The sequence below is a fragment of the Equus przewalskii genome, chromosome 5 (genome assembly GCF_037783145.1).
Source record: "Equus przewalskii isolate Varuska chromosome 5, EquPr2, whole genome shotgun sequence".
In the NCBI taxonomy this organism is placed as follows: Eukaryota; Metazoa; Chordata; class Mammalia; order Perissodactyla; family Equidae; genus Equus; species Equus przewalskii.
Genome location: NC_091835.1, coordinates 29,493,831 through 29,515,876, shown reverse-complemented (window position 1 = coordinate 29,515,876; position 22,046 = coordinate 29,493,831). Strand labels below are relative to the sequence as shown.

Sequence of the window (22,046 nt, the reverse complement as noted above, 5' to 3'; positions counted from 1 at the left end):
GGGTGGAATGAGCAGATGTAACACACCTCCAGCTTGTGCAGTCTGCGATCTTACACACTCTAGGGCTCAATGTAGGGCCAGCACACACGGCTTTCAAGGAGAGAGCGACACATGGCGCTGACAGCCCTAATCAGGTCCGCTGTCTGATCCTGAGATTCCGTCAGAGAGTAGGCAAACTCAAGTGGCCCTAGAGACTCCTCACAAATAGCTGGTTTGAGTCCTAGGACTTAAGGAGTCATAAAGTTAAGTCCATTGGTCGTTTGTCCCATAGAATATAATTTTTTTTTTTTATTTTAAAGATTGGCACCTGAGCTGCAACTGTTGCCAATCTTTTTTTTTTCCCTTCTCCCCCCAAAGCCCCCCGGTACATAGTTGTGTATTGTGGTTGTGGGTCCTTCTAGTTGTGGCATGGGGGACGCTGCCCCAGCATGGCCTGATGAGCGGTGCCATGTCTGCACCCAGGATCCAAACTGGCGAAACCCCAGGCCGCCAAAGTGGAGCGCGTGAACCCAACCACTCAACCATGGGGCCAGCCCCCAGAATATAAATTTAAAGGAGAAAAAAATCCCTAGAAATAATTCCTTTGCCTCTCCCCACCTCTAAATCCTTGGAATGTCAGTCTTTTACCAAAACCCACACTCAAGTACTTCTGAAACTATACCTCTGTGTGTATCACAAACTGTCTTCCAAAGGATGTTGAATAAATTTTACTTGTAAAGAGGGTCTGTCAGTCAAAAAAGTTTGAGACATGCTGGCTTAAAAACGTGCTAAACAGGCTGATTTGCCACAGGACTTACCATGGGATCTCTAATATGCAAATACACTCTGGAGGAAGAGCTAAGACACATCCATCTCATACAAATGAAGAAGTGTCTCCCAGGCCTGCTTGCTAGGAGTGGCTCCTGCAATGGCCGCGATGAGAGACTACATGGTGTCCCTTTGCTGTCAGGGGAATGAGGCTGTCGGGGCTTCCACAGCCCCAGGGACTAGACTTGGGCAGCAGCTGGACCTCCCTTGCCAAACCACTGCTTGCTACCCAGAGCCCACTCTTAGCCGCCTGTGGGGCCCCAGCTGAGACTGTGAGACAGCTCTGCCAGCAGCTGCTCACATCTGCTTCCCTCCGTCTCCTCCTGGGGCAGAGCCTGGGGCTACGTGAAGCTGCAGGTCTGGCCTGGACTTAGATCCTCTGGCCGGAGGACTCAGAGCTGTGCTCTGCACTCGAGGAGCCTGCCAGGGAGCCTCTGGGGCTGCTGCACGTGCTGCTGGCTGCTGCGCTTTCGGCTGTTTTCTGTATCTGGGTACTGGATAAGTTTCTTTGGCAGAAACAATTTCATTGCCAAAACAAAATCTGAAAGCTACCGATTAGTTTGACTCCCTTTATTTAATAGTTGAGACAAATTAAGGCTCCAAGATGCTCAGGGACCTCTGCAGGATCACACAGCCCCTTGGAGGCAGCAGAGCCAGGTCTAGAACCCAGCTTCCCCCCTCCCAGGGGTTGAGGGTCTTCCTGCTGCGTGGCTATGCTGCGGGCGCCTAGGGGCGTGGCCTTGAACTGTGGTTTTCAAAGTGCGGCACAGCCACCCAGGGCACTTTCTGAAAATTATAGAGCCGTCCATCTTGAAAGGCCAGGACCATGCAGGATGAACCCAGGGACGTCGCCTAGGAAAGATGCTTCATCTTTTGAGGCTCTGAATGGGGCGTTCTTTCCACGCTGCTGTTCCTGGAGCACTGAGAGGCTTCGCCCGCTCTCTGGTGCCTCTGAATTTGCACGGCCTCTCGATGGGGCAGGAGGTGCAGATACCTCTGTCTTAGGCCCGCTCATGTAACCAACTGGTCACACCTTCTGAAAGGCCAGTGCAGCTGCCCACTGTTGCAGGGTAAGGGTCAAAAGAGAAGCTCCCAGAGCCATTGACACTGTGGCAGGTGGGCTGATTTAAAGGGAAGAGCCCTGGCTTTTTCCCCAGAGATCATGATTCCAGAGGTCTGGGGTGGAGGCTGGGAATCTGTGTGTGTACCCAGCACGCCCTCTTCCCCACCCCTTGTGGTTTTGCTGCTGTTCATTCTGGGACTACTCTTGGAGAAATGCTGACATGCGTAGTAAGGACCCCAAACTGCTTCAGTCTAGGAATCATTCAAACACCCACATGCTAGGATATGAGGCTAAAACTGCAGTCCATGATTGTCCAAGTGGGTTAGAGAAAGAATCAAGGCATTTTGGTTTTTAACGTGGGTTACATGTAACATAATGGAGTCATCTTGATGATCTTTTAAAAAAGGATTTGCTAAGCATTGCTTTGCAGGTGGCATTGCAAGCTCTGTACATAGCACCCAGTGGTCTACATAGATGTGGACCCTGCCTTCTGGAGACTTACCATCCAGGAAGGAAGGAATGAGGAAGTGGGGCAGGACTGGCAGTGACATACCAGATAGCTAAGACAGTGCACAGGAGACAGCTGGCAACACAGACCAGCCAGGGTGCTTTAGGAATTTCTGGGGTTTCCCAGGGGTCTGTATAATATCTCTCTCCAGAGTTTCCAGGAGGGAGCAATCTGGGTATACCTTAGTACCCTCTGCAGTGAGAGACATGGAGGCCTGGGAGCCTCAGATCTACATTTGAATCTCACTGCATGGTCCCCAGAGCCACTCAGCTCACTGGAGGGCCACCACGTTTGGAGCACTTAGTATACAAAGTCCCTTACAGCTCTGAGCTCATTTAACCCTTAACACCCCTATCAGAGAGGCTGTAGTGTTATCTCCACTTTCCACACAAGGCAACTGAGGCTCAGAGAGGCTAGATAAGTTCACCCAATCAGGGGCCTCGATGCAGGTCTGGGTGACTCCAGGGCCTACTTCTATTCCCTTCGGTTCCTGCAGCTGGAGCAATATCCTGTCCCCTGCCGCCCGGTTAGAGAGAATATGAGAATTCTCGAAGTATATCACCAACAAATCTAGCTTGGCTTTTGAATGAGTGGGAGGCAAAATGACATTGACAAATAATAGGATTTACATGAAGTTTTGATTTGTTTAGAGAGATACTGTAAACTCTTTAGCATTGTTGACTCATTTGGAAATTTGACTTCCAAAGGAGCAAATGCAAAGTATTTTTCATAACCCAGCCTTCCTTTCTTAGATCTGAGGAGGGAAGTGATGTGGTAGGCAACTGAAAGTGTAGAGTGGATTATATTTAGCTCTCCTAAAGGCAGGGGGATGGACTAGGTGGAATTTGCAAGGGCCTTCTCACAGGATTCTTTCATCCAGTGGGTTCCAGTTCTCAGGTGTAAGAGGTGCCAAGGACCCAGTGTTTTGGAGACAGCATGCGGTCAACCCTAATGCTCTCAAGCACAACATCTGAAAAACCCTTCTTCGTGCAAATGGAGTTTTCTATGAATCTTGGGCAAGGAGTGGGAAAAGGAAGACAACCCCCAATTTTAGCAAACCCAGAGCTGGTGTCTGTAACAATAGGAAATAATTTCTAGAAATCTAATCCTGGTCATCGGTGTAACATCTTTCCCCAGGCTCTCGTCCAGGCTTCCTTTCGTGCTGATGGCAGCAAATGGTGGGGCTTTTCTCCCTCTGCTCAGAATCTGTAGGACATCAGTCTTACTCTGGTGCTAGCCTTATGTCAGCAGCTTAGGGGAAAGCCAGTGTCACCTCATCTCTCTCTTGAAGTACGTCTAACTTTCCCAAATAGCAAACTCTGTCTCTTTTAGCAAATGACTTCCAGATGCTGGAGGCAGCGGCCAGTGGAATTTTATTGCCCCCAAACTGTGGTTCTTGGCTACGTACTTCTGACTTGAAGGTAATTTGGAATGTAAACATTGCAAGACGTGTGCTGGAATTAATTAAAGCTACCCTGTATGCCGCCAGGCCTGCAAGCCTGCAATTAACTGTTTACATTAACACCAAGCTGGGCAGATCAACTGGAGTGTGCATGAACCCTTGATTACCACTTTCTCCCTTTACCTTCAGCAAAGAGTGAAATTGGACCCAAGCTGACCCATTTCCCCAGGGGTGGTCATCAGTCCCAACATAAGAAGGGGCTTCTTGAGCCATCCTCTGTACCAAAGCAAACAAGGCAGACTGTGAGTGGGGAGCATAGTTGGGCATCACATGTTCACCTGGAACCGATGACAGGCACAAACCTCTTTACTTGCCATGTCAGGCAGCAGAAGCTTCTTTAACTAGGAAGGCAGGTATGCACATAGACAGGGCTGACCACGTCCATGGTGGGCCTGCAGAGAGAGCCATGGTATCTAGTACATGACTGATAAAACTAGAAACAGCTTTTGGGAATAATTTGTTTGACTTCATGATGGCACGGAAAAGTAGGATGAAAGTTCTGGAGACAGATGGTGGTGATGATTGCTTAACAATGTGAATGCACTTGATGCTTCTTAACTGTACACTTAAAAATGGTTAAGATGGTAACTTTTATGTTTGTGTGTAGTTTACCCCTCAAATAAAAAAGCAGGATGCTCAAGCCTTAAAGGCTCTTTGGGATTATGTAAACTATGAGAGTCCCTGGAATATTCCTCACTCCCCCCAACATAATACAAGAGGGTGACATTGTGGCTCTCTGGGAACAGTCCCACACAAATGCCAGGGTGTTTCCAGGGCATAAAAGGAAAATACCAGGAAGTTACCCCCCTGGGGCCGGTCAGTCCTTCCACTGCCCACCTTCAGAGTGTCTTCAGAGTGCTGACTCATGGCAAGGAGCATCAGGAAGAGCTAAATAAGTGGTCACCTGCATTCATCGACTGTAGCCATTGAAAGAAACTCTGGAGGTCATCTAGTTTAGCCTAACTCCTAACAGAGGAAAGGGCCTTAAAATTCTTTGTGTGGTGGTGGGTCAGCTGTGGGTGTGGGGGCACACACTAGCCATTCTGCCATCCCAGTTCTCTAACTGTTGGAAATTCCTCCCTGTACTAAGAAAAAAAATCCCTATAACATATTCATCGACCCCCATTCTACCCTCTCATGCTACACAGAATAAAGTGCCAATTCCTCTTCCAAGAGTACTTTAAGAATTTGAAAAAGATCTTTCTGTTCCTGCCTGAACCTCCTCTGATTGTCCTCACTTCCTTCAAGTGCTCCTCATGTGACAAGGCTTCCCGAGCCCTCACCGTCTTGGCATCTTCCTTTGGGCTCACAGTAGTTTTTCAGAGTGATGCCTGGAACTAAACACAGAGCTAATAAAGGGGTGCCAGAGTTTTATTATCTGTTCTGTTTTGACCTCCATATGTCCAACGCTGTAGCCCAAAGTTCCATTTTAACCATCATATCATATTCCTGCCTTAAAAAACGCTTATGGTCACCTAAGGCCTCCAGATGTGTTTTCATATGAATGTCTGTTGAGCAAGGGCTCTCCAGTCTTGAAATTAGGTAAGTGTATTTAACCTAAACCCAGAAATTTATCATAAATCTTATTAGAATTCATTCTGTTGAATCAGTCCATTTGATGTTGAGATATTGAATCCCGAGTCCCTCACCCGCTCTCTTTGCCTATCTGCGAGTGTGTCTACACCTGCGTCTGAGTTATGATTCTGTAGATCATAGTTGGATAGAAATGTTGCACGGGGTTAGGCCAGGGAGCGCAGAGACCACCTTTTCAGTTTATGGTGAACAGTCACTCAAGGCTCTGTGGGTGTGGAGAGCAGCTCTGAACCACTCGGCCCCTCATCCAGCTCGTTTCTCCACCCTCTCCCCAAGGATTGATGGAGCCTCTGCTCCACAACTGGTTACAGCAGAAGCTCGCTGTCAGGCAGGGCAAGCTGCAAGGGGGCGTGGGACTTGGCACGTGGTGGGCGTCCAGTACATTCTGTGGGGTCAGTTAATCAGAGCAGATACGGGCCATCCCCAAACCACATTGTAGGTGATAATTCAGACCTTGCTTCCTCCCCACCCAAAAATACTTTCTTCAAAAGCGCTCACAAAGTGAAGTGAGGGTTTTGCGTTTAATTTCTCCTGGCGCCTACTGGTAGGATACCAATCAGCAGACACTAGCTCAGAGGTCTCTGGAAGGAGAAGTAACCCAAGATTAAGGGCCTAGAAAATCCCCAAGGGAAAAAGATCATCTCTGTAATCAGCGAGGATAAACTAAAGGACAGTTTGAGACAACATTTGGTTTCCTTGGTTCACATAGAACATTGATTCAGAGATTTGGGGAGCGGGTTTTCCTGACCTAAAAGACGTGGAAGCCTGGCTCTCTGAGGTGAACACGTGCTCACTGGCTCCCTGCCTCAGGGAACGGGTCTGTCAGGTGAGAGGTAGGAGGACCCAGGAGGGCCCTTCCGGGGAAGCGCGTTAGCAGGTGGGTGGAGACTGAAGCAGACAGGGCCAAGAAAGCCAGGCTTTCAGCTGAAAAAGCTTTTATTGTTCTTTATTTATGGACACTTTTTCAATTACGGAGTCTCCCTTGAGATCATCTATTGCCTCCCTGTCTGAGCAGGAAATAATTACCATCAAAGCAACTCCATCACAGCCCACCCGTTAGGGAGGCCGAGGAGGAGGTCAGCAGTCTTGCGTGGCTCTAGGGCACAGGGCCACTTGGGATGGGGGATGCGTCTGTGCTGGAGGGCTCGGCCCTCACTGTGCTTCCCTCCCCCTTCTTGGTCTCTGTTCGGCTGGCCACAATGTTTTCACACTGTTAGGAACCCTGCCCTCTGGGGAGGTGGGGATCCTGCTCCTCTCATCCTCCCGCGAGCAGCGTGCTCATGTATTCAGATGCCCAGGAACATGATCCCACAGGGCTCCCTCAGGATCAAATTTTTCTCTTACTGAGGTTTTTGTTTTGGAGAATTGAAAATTCCCCATGTCCAGGATCTGATATTTTTAAATAAATACTTTAAATATAAATGTAACATGCATATGAGAAAATGCAAAAACTGTAGGTGTCCAGTAGAACATGATGGATTTTCACTGAGTGAACACCACTGTGTGGCCAGCGCCCAGATCAAGAAAAAGAACACTGTTTACACCCCTGTGTCCCTTTCTAGTCACTACATGCCTCCCCTGCAACCACTATCCTGACCTCTGACTATGTATCTCAGCTTTGCCTTTTTGTACTTTATATAAATGGAATCATACAGTAGGTGTTTGGGGTTGAGCTTTTCTTCAGTCACAACTGTGTTGTGAGATTCATCCGTGCTGCTGTCTGTGTTGCTGTGCGTTCACATCCACTGGTGTGTAGTCTTCCATTGTGTGACTAAGCCACAGCACACAGCGTTTCCATCCGCTCTGCTGTCGATGGATACTTCGCCGGTTGTTTGAAGTAGGACGCGCATGCGTGGGCTTCAGTGAAGGTAGGTCCTGGGACTGGAGTTAGAGTCCTCGGGTCTGCAGTGCTCAGCTTTGTTTTGCCAGCTTCACCAAGTGGTTGGACCACTGTGAATTGTTTTCAGTGTAGAATGACGTGAGAACCGTCCTCCACGCCCCCCACCCCCAAGCACCATTCTGCTTTTATAAAAGGAAACACAGAGGTGTGGCTTGTCCAAAGTTAGAAGGGTTGGATCTTTTGACCCCCACCCCCTTGATACGCTTTCCATTAGCCTGTGCAGGACTCTTCCTTTTGATGGAAATGAGGGAAAAGGGTGCATCCTCCTTATCTCCCTCAAACTTTCCTCCGACCCATTGTTTTGCATTGATAGTTTTTCACAGAGTGCCTTATTGGAACTCCAGATGTTTAAACGCGGATGAGGGGCCAGCCTGGTAGCGCAGCAGGCAGGTGCACATGTTCCGCTTCAGTGGCCTTGGGTTCGCCAGTTCGGATCCCAGGTGCGGACATGGCACAGCCTGACATGCCATGCTGTGGTAGGGGTCCCACATATAAAGTAGAGGAAGATGGGCACGGATGTTAGCTCAGGGCCAGTCTTCCTCAGCAAAAAGAGGAGGATTGGCAGCAGATGTTAGCTCAGGGCTAATCTTCCTCAAAAAAACAAAAAATAAAACGCAGATGAGCACCACAGGAGTGGTCATCTTTTCTTTACTTATCGGAGGATTTGGACAAGCATTAATCCCTGCCCCAACCTTGGCGGATGTCATCTGCGACTGTCCGCTTTCCTTTTGTGCCAATAATCTGGGAATGAGAGAAAAATGAGTGTTTGCTTAAGACTGAATTTATGACCACATGGGAGCAGCCTCCATCAGCTAGACTGATGAGTGCCTGGGTGAGCATGCCACATATTTGCAGCTTTTTCCTTCCAGCTACCCACCTTTCTCAATCAGGAGGCTGCACTGTCCAGGTGTCTGACTTACGACGGGAAGAATGGGCTCTCGAGGCCCCTTATGCTGCTGGCAGTTTTCATCAGAGGAAGAGATGAAGGCCGAGCTTGACGGTGCCCGTGCCTAGCGCAGAGCTGCAGGTGTGCTGCTCCCTCCAGCCTCCTCCCAGGAAAGTTTGGGGGAGGGGTTCAAAGAGAGAAAAATCTATTGAGCAAAGATTACGTTCTGGGCATTATTTTAGGCATGTGGATTCAGTTGACTGAGCAGATAAATGAATGCCTGATTACTTTTAAAACACAATTAAAAGAGCTTCTGCTCGCTTCCGCAGAACAGAAATCTGTGATTTTACTTACATCTAGCAGTAAGAGTGCTCTAAGAATACATGGTTTTGGGGGCAAAGTCTCTTAATGTTCCCTAAGCTGGGGACCTGTTCTCATCAGGCAGAAGACCACGCCAACAGGAAGGTCAGTGTTACAGGTCTCTGTGTAGAAGACTCTCCTGGCCTCTCTGGAGCCAGCTCTGAAGGTGAGAATAATCACAAGCTGTTGTCAGAGGACAGGGCCTTTGTAGACAGAGAGCAGGTGACTGGGGGCTGTGTGCCGTGACCCAAGAGGCCACAAGTTCCACTGACAGAACCATGTCTGGGCCTGTTCAACTTCCACTAACTTGGGGCAGGCCCCCAAAGCTGGACACATCCAGGGAGACAGCAGGTCAGAGCAGTTAAGAGCATGGGCTCTGGTGCCAAATTCCCGCTTTGCTATCTCTTAGCTGTGTGACCTTGAGAAAGTGCCTATGTTCCTCTGAGACCTGTTTCTTCATCTGTAAAATGGGGATAATGATACCTACCTCATTGGGTTGTTATGAGGACTAAATCAGTCAGTGTATGTAATGTGGGACCATGGGGTAAATAGTCAAAAGTGTCAGCTATCATTATTGTTGTTGTTGTTGGAGAAAATATTTGTCAAGCACCAACCATAGGATGCACCTTTTGGGTATCTGTTTTCTGCATAAGCTGTGATGGTGCTGACACACAGTGCTCAGCTAGGACTGGCTGTTGTCAAGAGTTTGCCTTAGCTGGTGAGGAAAGCTGTTGGTTGTTCTGTGTAAAGTGCTGGGCAGGCATGGGCTCAGCACGGCTAGAGTAGCATCTATATGGTCACTGAGTTCCAGATCCCTGGAGATCCCAGTGGCCAAAAAGAGATACCCCCAACTACTTGTTGAGGAACCACCATTGATTGACTCATTGGTTCATTAATAGCAAGTGACCAAGCATCTAAGTCAGGGCCACGCTGGATCTACATGACTTGCGTGTGTGCGTTCCGTAAAGAGAATCAGTTTGCCAGTGGAGAGAAATGCAACACCTAAAAAGATGACCCGTGACACAGGGAAGAAAGTGGATACCACCAACTGAGTGTCGGTGTGATTTTGTGTATTAAATGAGATTATACGCAAGCACTCAGCATAGTACCTGAAACAGGAAAGGAAGTCATTACCTCACACCCCCCAGGATGGCTACTATCAAAACAAAACAAACAAACAGAAAACAAGTGTTGGCGAGGACGTGGAGAAATGGAATCCTAGTGCACTGTTGGTGGGAATGTGAAATGGTGCAGCCACTGTGGAAAACAGTATGGGAGTTCCTCAGAAATGCAAAACAGAACTACCACGTGATCTAGCAATTCCACTTCTGGATATGTATTGAAAAGAATAGAAAGCAGGGTCTCCAAGAGATATTGGTTCACCCATGTTCATAGAGCCACTATTCACCAGTAGCCAAAATGTGGAAACAACCCAAGTATCCACTGATGGATGAATGGATAAATCAAATGAGGTATATACGTCCACAGGAATACCATTCAGCCTTAGAAAGGAAGGAAATTCTGACACAAGCTACAACATGGGTGAACCTTGAGGACGTTATGCTAAGTAAAATAAGCCAGTCACAAAAAGTCACATACTGTATGATTCCACTTATATGAGGTGTCTGGGTTGGTCAGAGTCATAGAGACAGAAAGTAAATGATGGTTAGGATGGCCTGGGGCAGGGAGGGGCATTTGTTGTTTAATGGAGACAGTTTCTATTTTACAAGATGAAAAGAATTCTGGAGGTTGGTTGCACAGCAATGTGAATATACTTATATATGTAGTTATACTTCTGCTAATGAACTGTTCACTTAAAATGGTTAAGATGGTAAATTTGATGCTTGTGTATTTTAGCATGTTTTAAAAAATTTAAAAAAATTAACGCATAAAAGAAACTCAATCAATAGATACTTGCTGCGTCTGAATCCAGCTAGAGAGAAGAAATGTCTTGGAGGGAATGATCTCTGTGGTCCAGGGCAGTCGGGAGGGTCTTGCTGGTGACTAGATTTGGGGACAGACAGGGGAGAGGCAGGTTCCGGAGGGGATGGCTGCTCCTCCTCTGGTCCCTTTGCTGCCTCCATCTCGGTGGAGAGGAGATTTCAGGGGAGCGAGAAGAAGCACGTGATGGACGTTCGTTTCATGATCAAACTGAAACCAGCTGTTGGAGAGGAGGTAACACACAGCTGAAACGCCTTCTAAGGAGTACATAACTGACAGCACATTTTAATCAGCGGGAGGGGCCGGGGGCCTGAGGAACCGTGCCATCCTGCAGTGCTGTGGAGGCGGGAAGTAGACAGCAATGGGTGCGGGGTCCCAAGATACATTCAAAGGTTGGCTGGGGGTTGGGAGGGTGCTGGGCAAGAAGGCCTTCGTTACAACCGGCCAGTGGTCGGTTGTTCTAGCCTCACTGACCTACCTGATTCAGATTCACGAGGTGTTTAAAGAATTAGCTGAAGGGCCCTCCCTTGAGTCTTTCTCCTTCTGGAGCTGGAACCTGCACAATCAGAAGACGTTTGGTTAGAACTATGCGGTGTAATTACAGACCTGACAAGTGACTGCAAGTCAGAGGAGACATCTCACTCTGCAGGCGCTTAAACAATGATTGTCAGCAAGGTGACAGTGGGGAATTCTCCAAATGTGTCAGCCGGCCCTGTCGAGCCACGGCCCATCACCAAATCCTCAGGCAAAATCACTTTCAATGGCCAGTGACTTCCTTCCTGGATGAAGATCAAGGGCAGACAGATCCAGCGAATTTGGCATAAGTCGGTCTTTATTCTCAGACTTGCCACACAGGCCAAAGAGAGTCATCAGCCAGCCGTCCTTGCACCAGCCAGCCGGCATTCTTCAAGTGCTTCTCTGTGGCAGCCACTGTGCTGGGCGCTGGGCCACCCAGGCTATAAGTACATGGCTCCTCCCCTCAAGGGGCCCATCGTCTAGAGAATTAGAGTTCTGAGGGTCCCAGAACGGAGGAGTCTAGGTGGCTGCTCGGACACAGGGGGGGACTTGGATGAGTTTGCAGATCTCATGTGGCAGGTGGGCACTCATGCAGCAGCACCTAGAACAGAGCCTGGCAGGAATAAGGGCCAAAAGGAAGAGAGATGGAAAGAAGGAGACAGGGAAGGAGGGAGGGGTGGGGAGGAGAGGGAGAGGGAGGGAGGAGGGAGGGAGGAGGACTTACTCCCCTGAGTCCTACTCCGGAACGAGGACGGAGGAAGCCAGCGCGAGCTCCTTTTCTGACAGCGGTGCTGTCTCTCGAGGACTACTCCTCCACCTCCAGAGGGGTGCTCCTAAGTCTCCAACACCAGCTGGGTCCTGAGAATGTTAGGTCCACAGGCTCCCCTCCCTGAGAAAAGAGGTGGTGATCAACAGCTCTGTAACCTGTCCTGGCTGGGCAGGGGCCACCGTGATCACGAAAGCCCCATGGACCGCTGTCTGCACCCCATCCACCCCCCGCCCCGCACAGCAACCTGTGTGATGCGCAGCTGCCAGGAACCATGCAGGAATGGGACGCTTCCCCACATGGCGGTCCAGGGAGCAGATGGGCTGTCGGTGGTGCCCCTGCCCTGACACCCCTTGCTCCCTGGGGGCGTGGCTCTGCTCATGTCCCCGAGTCTCAACCTGGCCCTGTACTCCTCTCCACCATCTGATGCTCTTTAGACATTTCTTTTACTCGTTGGTTTGCTCTTGCTATGGATTTTAATGGGATCTGACGTGTCTTCAAATGTTGGGGGTTCACAGGGGATGTGCGGGACTGGGGAGAGTAGAGCATCCCCCAAGAAGGGAGGTGGCAGGAGGGCTTGGTGGGAAGGGGCCAGACCCTGAGAAGAGCCAGCGAGGCACCTCTCACATGGGAGGGCCCGGCCAGACATTTCAGTTCCTTCTGCTTGAGTCATCTGAACATCTCAGGGAAAATACATACCGCTTCCCAGGCTGAGGCGGCCCCGGAGCTCTTCTGGTCTCAACCCAGCTCTCCGCTCCTCTACAGCGCCAGTGCCCTGGGGCTTTGCCGTGGGACGGCCTTGTACCTCTGCCATCACTGTGCCCTTTCCCTCCTCGGACAGCCAGCCCCTCACCGCTGCCCCTCGGGGGTTCTACTTCTAACTGGCCCAGTGCCCAGGACAAGCCACATTGTTACTACCCCTGGGCCCCTGGCTCCAAACTGAGCAGAAGAGTTGGATTTCCAGTGGCTAGGCAGAGCCTGCACTCAAATCCTTGACCCCAGGTCTTGTGGGATCCGCCTTCCTCATCCCTGCCTCTCAGGCAGCTGGAGCAGCCTGTGGCTCTGTCCTCTGTGCCTGTCTGTTGGCCTTGCTTTCATTTATTTCCCATGCATTTGTTGAATATATGTTTTTTAGTAAAAAAGAAAAAAAGCACCCCAAATACCAACATGCCCTTATTCCATTGTGCACTGCGTATGCACTCTCAGTTCTAGAAACGTACACAAAGCGTTACGTAGCAACTACTGCAATTAACGTGGTCAGTCACCCTTGGGCCCCCACTCCTCCGTCACCAGGCCTGCGGCATTGATGGATACTGTGAGGGGCGCAAGGGAGGGAGAAAGGGGACCTGCTTCCCCTGGGCTTTCTTCCTTCCTCGAGGGGGACGCGCCTCTCTCTTTCTGGGTTCCCAACTCCTCCATCTGAGGCTGCCTTTCTCTGTGACCCACCTTTAGGACATACTCCCCTGCAGAGAAGCACTATGTTAAATAAGCAGCTCTCTGAGGTTTGCAGCCTAGGTCAGGCATGTAGGCCGAAGCAGCCAGGGCCAGGCGCAGAAGACCTCGGCCTGTCTGCAGCCCCCAAGCCCTCCCCAGCCCCCCCCCGACACACACACTAATGGCTTAGGGACAGTTATGGGTCCTGGGTGACAGCCGACCTGCTAGATCCCAGCAGCCCTGGGATCAGAGGAGGGGTTTCAGTGGCCGTGTCTGTGGAGCAGCAGCTGTGTCAGGCTAAGGCTGGCAGAGGCTGCAGCCCACAGTCACGCATTTACAGTGGCCGCATTACTGAAAATTAAAGGGGTGTGAGGCACAGCCTCGTCCTCCAGCCAACAGAGGCCTGTCCACTTGGGCTCAGCTCAGGCTGCCAGTGTCATCGCAGCCAGCACCAGCTGCCCGCTGGAGCCTCGTTGGCTCTTCACATGTCACAGCTTTGCCGAGGGACCTCCTTCTGGCTTCCAGGGGTGTGGTGGGAAGAAGGAGTGGTGCCTGTTCTGACCTCGGCCCCTTCTTTGTCTCCTGCGTATGACAGGACGGATTCCCCCTCTGTCCCCTGGTTTAAGGCAGTATAGCCATGGCATCCCATTACCAGCAAGTTACATTAACCTTTGGTTCTTCGTCTGCAAAATGGAGACTTCTGTTCATTTCACAGGATGGATGGGACACTGCTTCCCCTGTGTTGACGTTAATTAATTAGCTAATTAATTCTGATAATTCAATAACTACTGAGCACACCTGCTTGGTGTCAGGCATGAACTACTTAAGGTCTGGGGATAAAGCATGAATAAGACAGAGCTCACTTTTAGTGGTCCTTGTGAGTGTGGGGGGTGGTAGAGAGAACAGACGAGTAAACAAGTAAATACAACTAAGATAGTAATCTGTGCTATGAAGAAAGTAAAATAACGTGGGGTGGGAACTGAGGGCTCTCTGAGAAGGTGACATTTGAACCAAGACTTGAATGAGGATAAAGAACCAGCCTTGTCACCATCTGGAGGGGCATTCTAGGCAGAGGAAACAGCTAATGCAAAGGCCCTCAGGCAGGACTGAGCAAAATCTCAATATGTTGGGATAATAGCTGGTTCTTGCTTCAAAGGAATAGTGCAGATACGTGTGCGTTAACTCCTGGGGCCACCTGGGCGTGTACGTCCTGAGGATCCTCCACTGTGAGTGACGGGCTGCCTTCCTGGTGGCGTCCCAGATTGGCCAGGGCTATCAGCAGTAAATGCAGCTGCCGAGGCTCATTATCCTGTTCAGTAGCCTAAACTCACTTGTTTATAGGATATCATTGAGAAACGGATTTAATCTGTACTTCTGGTTACTGAGTTGCCCTACACGTGTGCGCGCCTGCTCTGGGGAGGAACGAGGAGTGCAGGAGAACCTGGGAAGCTCCCACTTGCTCATGAGTGGAAGCCCTGGGTGAATCACAGCTGGTTCTGGAGGCAGCCCGGATTAAGGTGTCTATTTTTAATTAAAATAGTAACATTTTCCTTAATGCAGGAGCTAGAGGACTGACCAAGGGCCAAGCGGGGCAGCACAGCAACTCCAGGGACTATGTGTTCCTGCCATCATGAGGTGCGCCATGGCCCTGGCGGCCCGGGTGCCCGTGTGCGTCTGGGGCTGTGCCGTCTTGAATCACCTCCACCTGCACCATCTCATTGGCGTTCAGAGCAAGCCTGTGAGGAGGCAAGACAGGCTCCTCATCTCCATTTGTAGATGAGAAAAGTGAGATCAGAGACCTCAGCTGACTCTCCAGGGTGGAGACAGGACTGCGTTCAGACATGCCTCCCCCTGCTCCCTTCTTTCCTTCTGTTCATCCGAAACCCTTTCTGGAGCACCTGGTACCATGCATTGTTGCAGAGTGGTTAGGAGAGGGGTTGGTGCCCGCTCGCTTGCCTGGGCTCCAGCCTCAGCTCTGTCATCCAGCCGTTTGCTTATGGTGAGGACTGGAGGAGCTGACAGGGGTAATGTGCTTAGGGCAGTGCTGGTCCACAGCAGGTGCTGCGTCTGTGTCAGCTGCCGTCTCCCTGTGTGCCAGGCAGCCTCGACCTGCACCCTGCTGTCCTCCACAAGTCTGATGGTCCTGATGCCCCCCACTTTGGTCCAGCCCTGGTTTCTTGAGTCTTTTTGGATTCTCTCCACTTACCTACCTCTTCTCTGTGACTGTCCCTAAGTCCTCTGCTTTTCTCCATCTTCCTCCCACCTCCCTTCCCTCTTTCTCTCCTCTTCTCTGCACACATGCAAAAGACAGCCAGACATTTACAGCTGCAGCTCTTTTTCTGGCAGAACTTGCTCCTTTTTTTCAATCTGGTAAATCACATCTCTAAGTAAATTTGAAGTTTAGAAGTTGTTCTTTAAGCTCACAATCCAGAAAATTTAAAAAAACATCCAAGCAGCCTTCTCTGGCACCCAAGTTGTTGGGCTCTGCTCTCCCAGGAGAGAATTAAACCGGGGCCAGGCAGCTTTGTGCTCACCTCCTGCAGCTCCGTCTTGGTGAAGGCAGGGGGAGAAGGAGTCAAGGCTTCACTTTGTGGAGCAGGAAAGTAATGACAGAATCAGGTGGGGCGCGATTGGGTGCGTGGGTGGGATGGAGAGTGGAGCCGTCCAGAACAGATTAGACTGAAACTACCTGGAGAAGGCTTGTAGGCTGGCCCTGCCCAGCCACCCCCACCCCAAGGCTTGCCCTACCTGTTCCCTACGTGCTGAATCTTCTGCCCCGAACCTGCTCCAACCCTTCTAAGACCAGACTCTTGGCTAAGTGATAACCAGCTCACCTCACAAGTTATTTTCCAGCAGCTCCTTGTGCCTCCCTTTCCTCGGTTGTATCTTAGCAACAGGCTCTGGGAAAGTGCATTAACTCAAGGGTGACGCTAACAGAGGTCATGGAAGAGGTCGTGGCAATCAGTGCAGGGAGTCAGCTTCTGGCAAGTTTCTGGAGGCATCTTCAGACCATCTCCGGGGGCTGGGGGGATGGGACGAGGACCTTCTGTCTTTATTTGGGACCAGAACCTCCCTATTTCCAGCAGACCCTAGATGGATGAGAGGTTGGGGTGGGGTAGTGACATGAAGAAAGGGTCTCCTTCTAGCGAATGACATCCGAGACCTTCCCACCCCGCCCCAGCGCAGCAGCCTTCCCACTTCTCTGGTGATTCTGGGTGTACATTCCGTCTGGACCTTCCGTTTGGGAACAAGCCAGCTGGCTCTATATATAACCCAGATGTCCAGAGAATTGTCAGTTTTTCCCTTCAAGTCTAAAAATATGAGTGCAGGTCCCAGCTCTGATGCTAAAAGTGCCTGCCTCTAGCCTCAGTTTCCCTCAGAAGAACAGATGATGGGCTGACATTCCAGGACCTCCATGGGCCTCTCATGGACGTAAAAACACCTCACAGGGCACAGGACACCTGGAGGAGCTGGACAAGTATGCATTTCTTTATTCATTTGGCTTTTTGGAGGTTTTTTCATTTTTTATGTTCTCATTTCTCTGGGCCAAAAAGGGACTGGCTGCGACCTTACTGCCCAGCATTGCTGCCCAGTGGCCCTTGAGCTTGTGCTCAGATGACCTGCTGGATTTGCCCCAGACAATTTCATCTGTGCATGAAGAGGACGAGCTTGCCCCCGTCCTGCCACTCAGCACGAGCTCCTGCCTGCCCATGAGGAAGGCTCCCTTCGCCGTACCTGTTGGAGAAGGAGCGTGGTCAGGGTCCTGATGCTCTCAGCTGCTTTTCTGCTCTGCTCTTCTGCGTGAGGCAGGAAATAGGGCAGACTTACTGTTGCACTCCAAAGGTCACTAAAAATATGACAGGGAAATAAGCAGGCCTCCAGAAGTCACCTCCTTGACGGGCCTGCGTGGCAGGTGATGGGGGAGGTGGTGCGCTGCGCCTGGGGAGCTGCACGGGGCTGCGTGGTCTGCCTCTCTCTCTATCTTGCTCGCCGTCCCATGAACCCAGTGAGCAGGCACTGCCTGGGCTCCTGCTCCTCATCATCAGTTGTCTCATCTTCGCCACAACCCTGTGAGGAGGGAGCCATCATCTCCATTTTCACGGATGAGGACAGTGAGGTCTCAGAGGTTCTGGGACTGACCCAGGGTCCGGGACTGACCCCAGGCCTGCTGCCACAGCACTCCCTGGGCACGGACTCTTCCCCGAGGTGTCTGCTCTCTGAGAGCCCCCTGCAGGCTGAGGGTGGATGGCATGTGCCCTGCTCCGGCTCCTTTCTCCCTCCTCTGTGCCACCTGGCATCCAGAGGCACCCACCCTCTCTGCAGAGCCTTTCCCGAGCACCCTCTGCCACCACCAACACTATCACAACCTCTGTCCACTTCCAGCACAGTCTAGTCTCCAGAACCGTTCCCTCTGAGCTCCTCTCACACTGGAACATTGTCCACTAGACTCCCTGAGACAGTCGGAATGTTTGGTCCTGAATGTAGATTAGTTCACTAGCGGGGCACCACTTTAGGCAACATTTGTTTTAACAGAGGACTTTTGGAGACAGTCCCTAACAAGTAACTGTCTAATGGCTGAATTTCTTTTTCTTCTTTGGCCCGTGGCTTATGGTTTATTGGAAGAATTATAGGCTCTGGAGTCAGACAGATATCAAATCCTGACCCTCACTTACTTGTTGTGTGTCTTTGGATGCATTACGCAGACTCTCTGGGCTCCCACTGTGTCATTTGTGACACACGGATTCAGTGAAGTTAGGCACACAAAGCACGTGGCCTGGAGCCTGGCACCCAAAGGGACCCTCAGGAAATGTTAGTTTCGCTTGTGTCCCTCTTGAGGGCAAGCAAAGTTTTTCCTGCTTTCCTTCACATCATAATAGCTGCCAGTTCCACTTACTGTCAGCCCGGTCCTGGCCATGTGGATGGGGGTGGAGAGGCGGGGGCGTTGCCCTCAAGCTTTTACTGGAGGACACTCAGGCCAGCAGCTCTATGGATGGCAGGGGGTTTCCCTAGGCCAGGGAGGAGGGGGGGGGACTGCGGTAGGATCTCCTCAGACAGCGAAGACGAGGACGCTGGTGAGGACGAGGACGCGGGCCCCACTGCCTCTGCTGCAGGTTTCCCCAGGGGTCCTTCTCCCCCATTCACAGCAGCTAGCCAGCCTGCTGCACCCTCTGCTGGTCACCGTGGGGGAAGGACACTGAGGGATGCATAGAGGCTCTGGGTCAGCCTGTCAGGCCCCACCCATGATTCAGGGGGAATTTTTTCATTCTTCATTGTTAATTTTTTCATTCTTCATTGTTAATTTTTTCAGAATGGATTTCAAGACAAAGAGTAAAAGAGGCAGGGAGAGAAGGATGGGTAACGAAGGAGGAGAGGGAGACGAGAAGTGGGGCTTAGTTGGGAGGTCAAGGCGGTCCTGGGTGCCAGCTGGCCTTCCTTCAGAGGGAGCCCTGATCTCATGTTCACTCAATACCACCTGGGAATCTTGTGAAAACTGCAACTTTTTAAAAAATGTAATGCATATTCTAGAATTTTAGTCTGATTAAAGAAGTCTGAACTGGGCCCTGGAACTGCGTTTTGACAAGTTCTAGCAATTCTGGGGCAGAGGTTTGGGGACCAGCCTTTGAGAAGCACTGAACCGTCAGCCAGCCTCTAAGGCGCGGGATTGTCAGGGCACCACAGGCCCCTTTCCCTGGGAAAGGCGGGTTCTTGGTTTCCTTGCAGGCTGCCTGGGCGCCAGCTCCTGAGAGGGGCTGCCGCACGGCCTGAGGCCACAGGGACTGCTGACCCCAGTTCCTCAGGCACACCTGCCTCTAGTGATCCTCGTGCTTGTCTCTAATACCCCTGCAGCTCTCAGCACTGGTCTTGGCCTTCAGGGCCAGTGCATCTTCCATCCGCTTCTCAAGGCCTGTTACGTTGATCAGCCCACCGGACTGACTGCCGGAAACACAGCTTCGTGTGACACTTCACTGATCTCTGCTCATTTTGTGTCTCTCAGCATGGCTCCCGGCTGGAAGTTACCTGAGAGATGATCTAGTCTAATCGTCCTTAAGCAGGAGTGTGCATCAACAACTTTTCAGGAAGCTGTCTAAAAATATAGAAGGCCAAGCTCCAGGAGGCTCATGATTTGGTGAACATTCTCTCTATAGTACTTGGCAGATATATTAGTGACCCTCTAATATCCCTTCTTGGTCTTCCTCCATCCTTTGTCCCTTTATCCATCCTCTGCCAGGAATGTAGATGTGATAGCTGGAGCTCTAGCTACCATCTTGGACCATGAATAGGAGGTAAACACCCTGGAGATGATTGAATGGTGAGCTGGAAGCATCTGGTGTCTATAAATTGTATGGAGTGACTGTTTACCTCCGGATTTTTACATAAGAGAGAAGAAATAAAATTCTATTTTGTTTAATTCACAAAAAAGGAAGCCCAGACCTCCCCTTCAAGATTCAAATCCTGGATGTTGGATGCCTGTTCCTCTTGCTTTTTCAGAAACTTTATAAATTCTTTCCAGCAGTAACAGCTGTGCCTATACTGCCTTTGAAAATCTCGGAAAGTGAAACACACTATCAGGTGTATGTAATGAACCAGCAAATACTGAGTTGATTGAGCAATTGACTGGTTAGGTTGCCTCTCCTGTTTCTGCAGAAAGAAGATGGTCACTGGGGGAGTCCGGAGTTCTGAGATATAGTTCTGTCAGTAACTAGCTCTGTGGCCTTGGAGCTAATTGTGGGCTATTATAGACAGACAGTTTTTGACCAGACAACCTCCACACTTCATCCACTTCTAACATGCCCTGAGGATGACCTTAGTCCTGCAAGCTATTGTGCAAAGGAGCTTAGAATGGCTGAACCTGATTGGTTAAGCTCACCTGTGACACTGCTGGTTGGAGCATGACTAGGAAAGAGAATTGGGGGACAATGCAATAGTTTAATTGGAGGAAAGATAGTGACCTTGGAGGACTGCCTTGTCTACGGCAAGATGAAAGTTCAGTTGCCTCGTTATACATACTCATAAAGGATAACAGTCAGAAGACAAAACCATCAGCTTGACTAGACTCGGCGGAGTGAAAGCACTGGGAAGCAGGGCAGTGCCTGCAAACTGGCGCCTTGGCGGAAATCCCTCAGATGGTTCCCTTCCCCCACCTTCTTCCCTCACCTGGAGCCTGTCACCCTGAGTATCTAATTCAAAAGCTGAGATCACGTAGTTACCCCTTAGGAGAACACGTCTTCCAGATGCCCTAGATAGGGGACCAGTTCTTTGCGGAGGAGAATTTTGATGGCACCTCAGCCAAAGGAGCAATCTCATTGGCTCCATCAGTGAGGCAGGGCTGCTTGCTCCTTTTTCCTCCGCGCATGGAGAGTAGAGAGTGTGCTGGGTGTGATGTCGGTTGCACCTCAAGTGGTCCCTGAGCTTTGAAGGTTCATACAAGCAGCCTGGATTTCTCAAGATGATCTGCTCAGTTCTTGCTACCTGGGCATCAGAATGTCCCTGTGGATGTTTAGCTTCCCTTCTTGGGCAGCGTCTGCCCAATGGGCTTTGTGCCTGGGCCTATCAGACGTTCTCAGGATGTTATCATACCAGTAAAGTCACCATGATTCTAGCATTTTTATCCCTTTTTAAAATTCGTCCAAAGTTGTCACTTCGTTCTGTCCCCAGAATGGGTATTGAAATCAGCTGAAGGTGGGATGGATGGGGTAGTCAAACCACGCTCCAAACGCAGCCTGGATTGTCAGGTGTCTGCCCTTGTTCATTCGCCCTGGGAAAGGATTAGGAACCCAGGTGAACGTTGGCAGATTAGCAGCCTTCAAAGCAGTGTGAGCAGCAGCAGCCTGGAAAGCGTGGATGGGCACGTAGCCTGGACACACAGGTTTGGTGGGAGTCGGGAACTGAGTGAATGAACGCCACTTGGTCTGTTCTCCGTCAGGTGTTTGCCATCTTGGTGCAATTAGACAACGGCGACCAGATGGGGGCTTTTACTGTGTCAGCCCAGTTAGAAAGTCATTTTTAGTTATCGTTAATGCATTGTCCTTTTTGTGCCATTCATCAACTGCAACCCACGCTTTGACAACCTAAGTAGGCAAGGCCGCCCGGTGCAGCTTCCGCAGGATGCAGCAGGGCAGCGCAGCATCTCTCTGTGACCCAGTCTGTGTACGAGCCAGGTGAAATCAAGTCCTGCGTGTTATCACCTCTGTTCTATGTTTACCTCTCAGGGTGATCTGTTCAGGAGAAAAACGGGGTGGGTATTAATGGAGTTTGCTGTGAGCGCCTCCAGGCTGTGTGACAGAGAACTAAGGACAGCGCCTGGTAGTGGAGTCGGCACATCCAGGCCCCCTGGCCCCTTGGGTCAGCCCTGGCCACAGGGAATGTGCAAACACCGCACAGAGGTTCCACTCCGCTCATGCCTGTGCTTCAGCCTTGACCTGTTTTCTCTACCGGAATCATGTCCTTTTCCTGGGCATAATTCTGGGATGGTTTTGCTTTGTGGAATAATACTATCAACATTTTCTACTGTTTCATTATTATAATTTTTCAAACACATGGAACTCCATAGTATATTAGCCAAATTGAGGCGCTCTACCTTGCTAGTATAATAGCTCTTCGCCACACTTAAGCCCGGTATGGAAGCTTGCTCATAAGGAAGGGCTCACTCCATCTGCACTGGTGGTGTCCCTGCCGGTGCCCAGCCACCAGTCGAGGCAGTGAGCCACCAGTGTGCCCACCCTCATTGATAGACACAGTGCCTTCTGGCCTGGCATCAAGTTAGTGGTCCTATTCTGCACGTGCCACTTAATCCACTCTGACTTGTCACC

General features: G+C 50.5%; 1 protein-coding gene and 1 long non-coding RNA gene across 10 annotated transcripts in view; one reads left to right on the top strand and one right to left on the bottom strand.

Moving 5' to 3' along the window:
* CACNA1C (calcium voltage-gated channel subunit alpha1 C) overlaps positions 1-22,046 on the top strand; it is a 680,887-nt gene that overhangs the window by 318,314 nt on the left and 340,527 nt on the right. The window lies entirely within an intron of this gene.
* On the bottom strand, positions 6,352-11,454 carry LOC139083485 (uncharacterized). The gene is made up of 3 exons (XR_011540229.1): positions 10,999-11,454; positions 8,211-10,740; positions 6,352-7,383 (listed from the first exon to the last, which is right to left on the bottom strand). It is a non-coding gene; the product is annotated as an uncharacterized lncRNA (long non-coding RNA).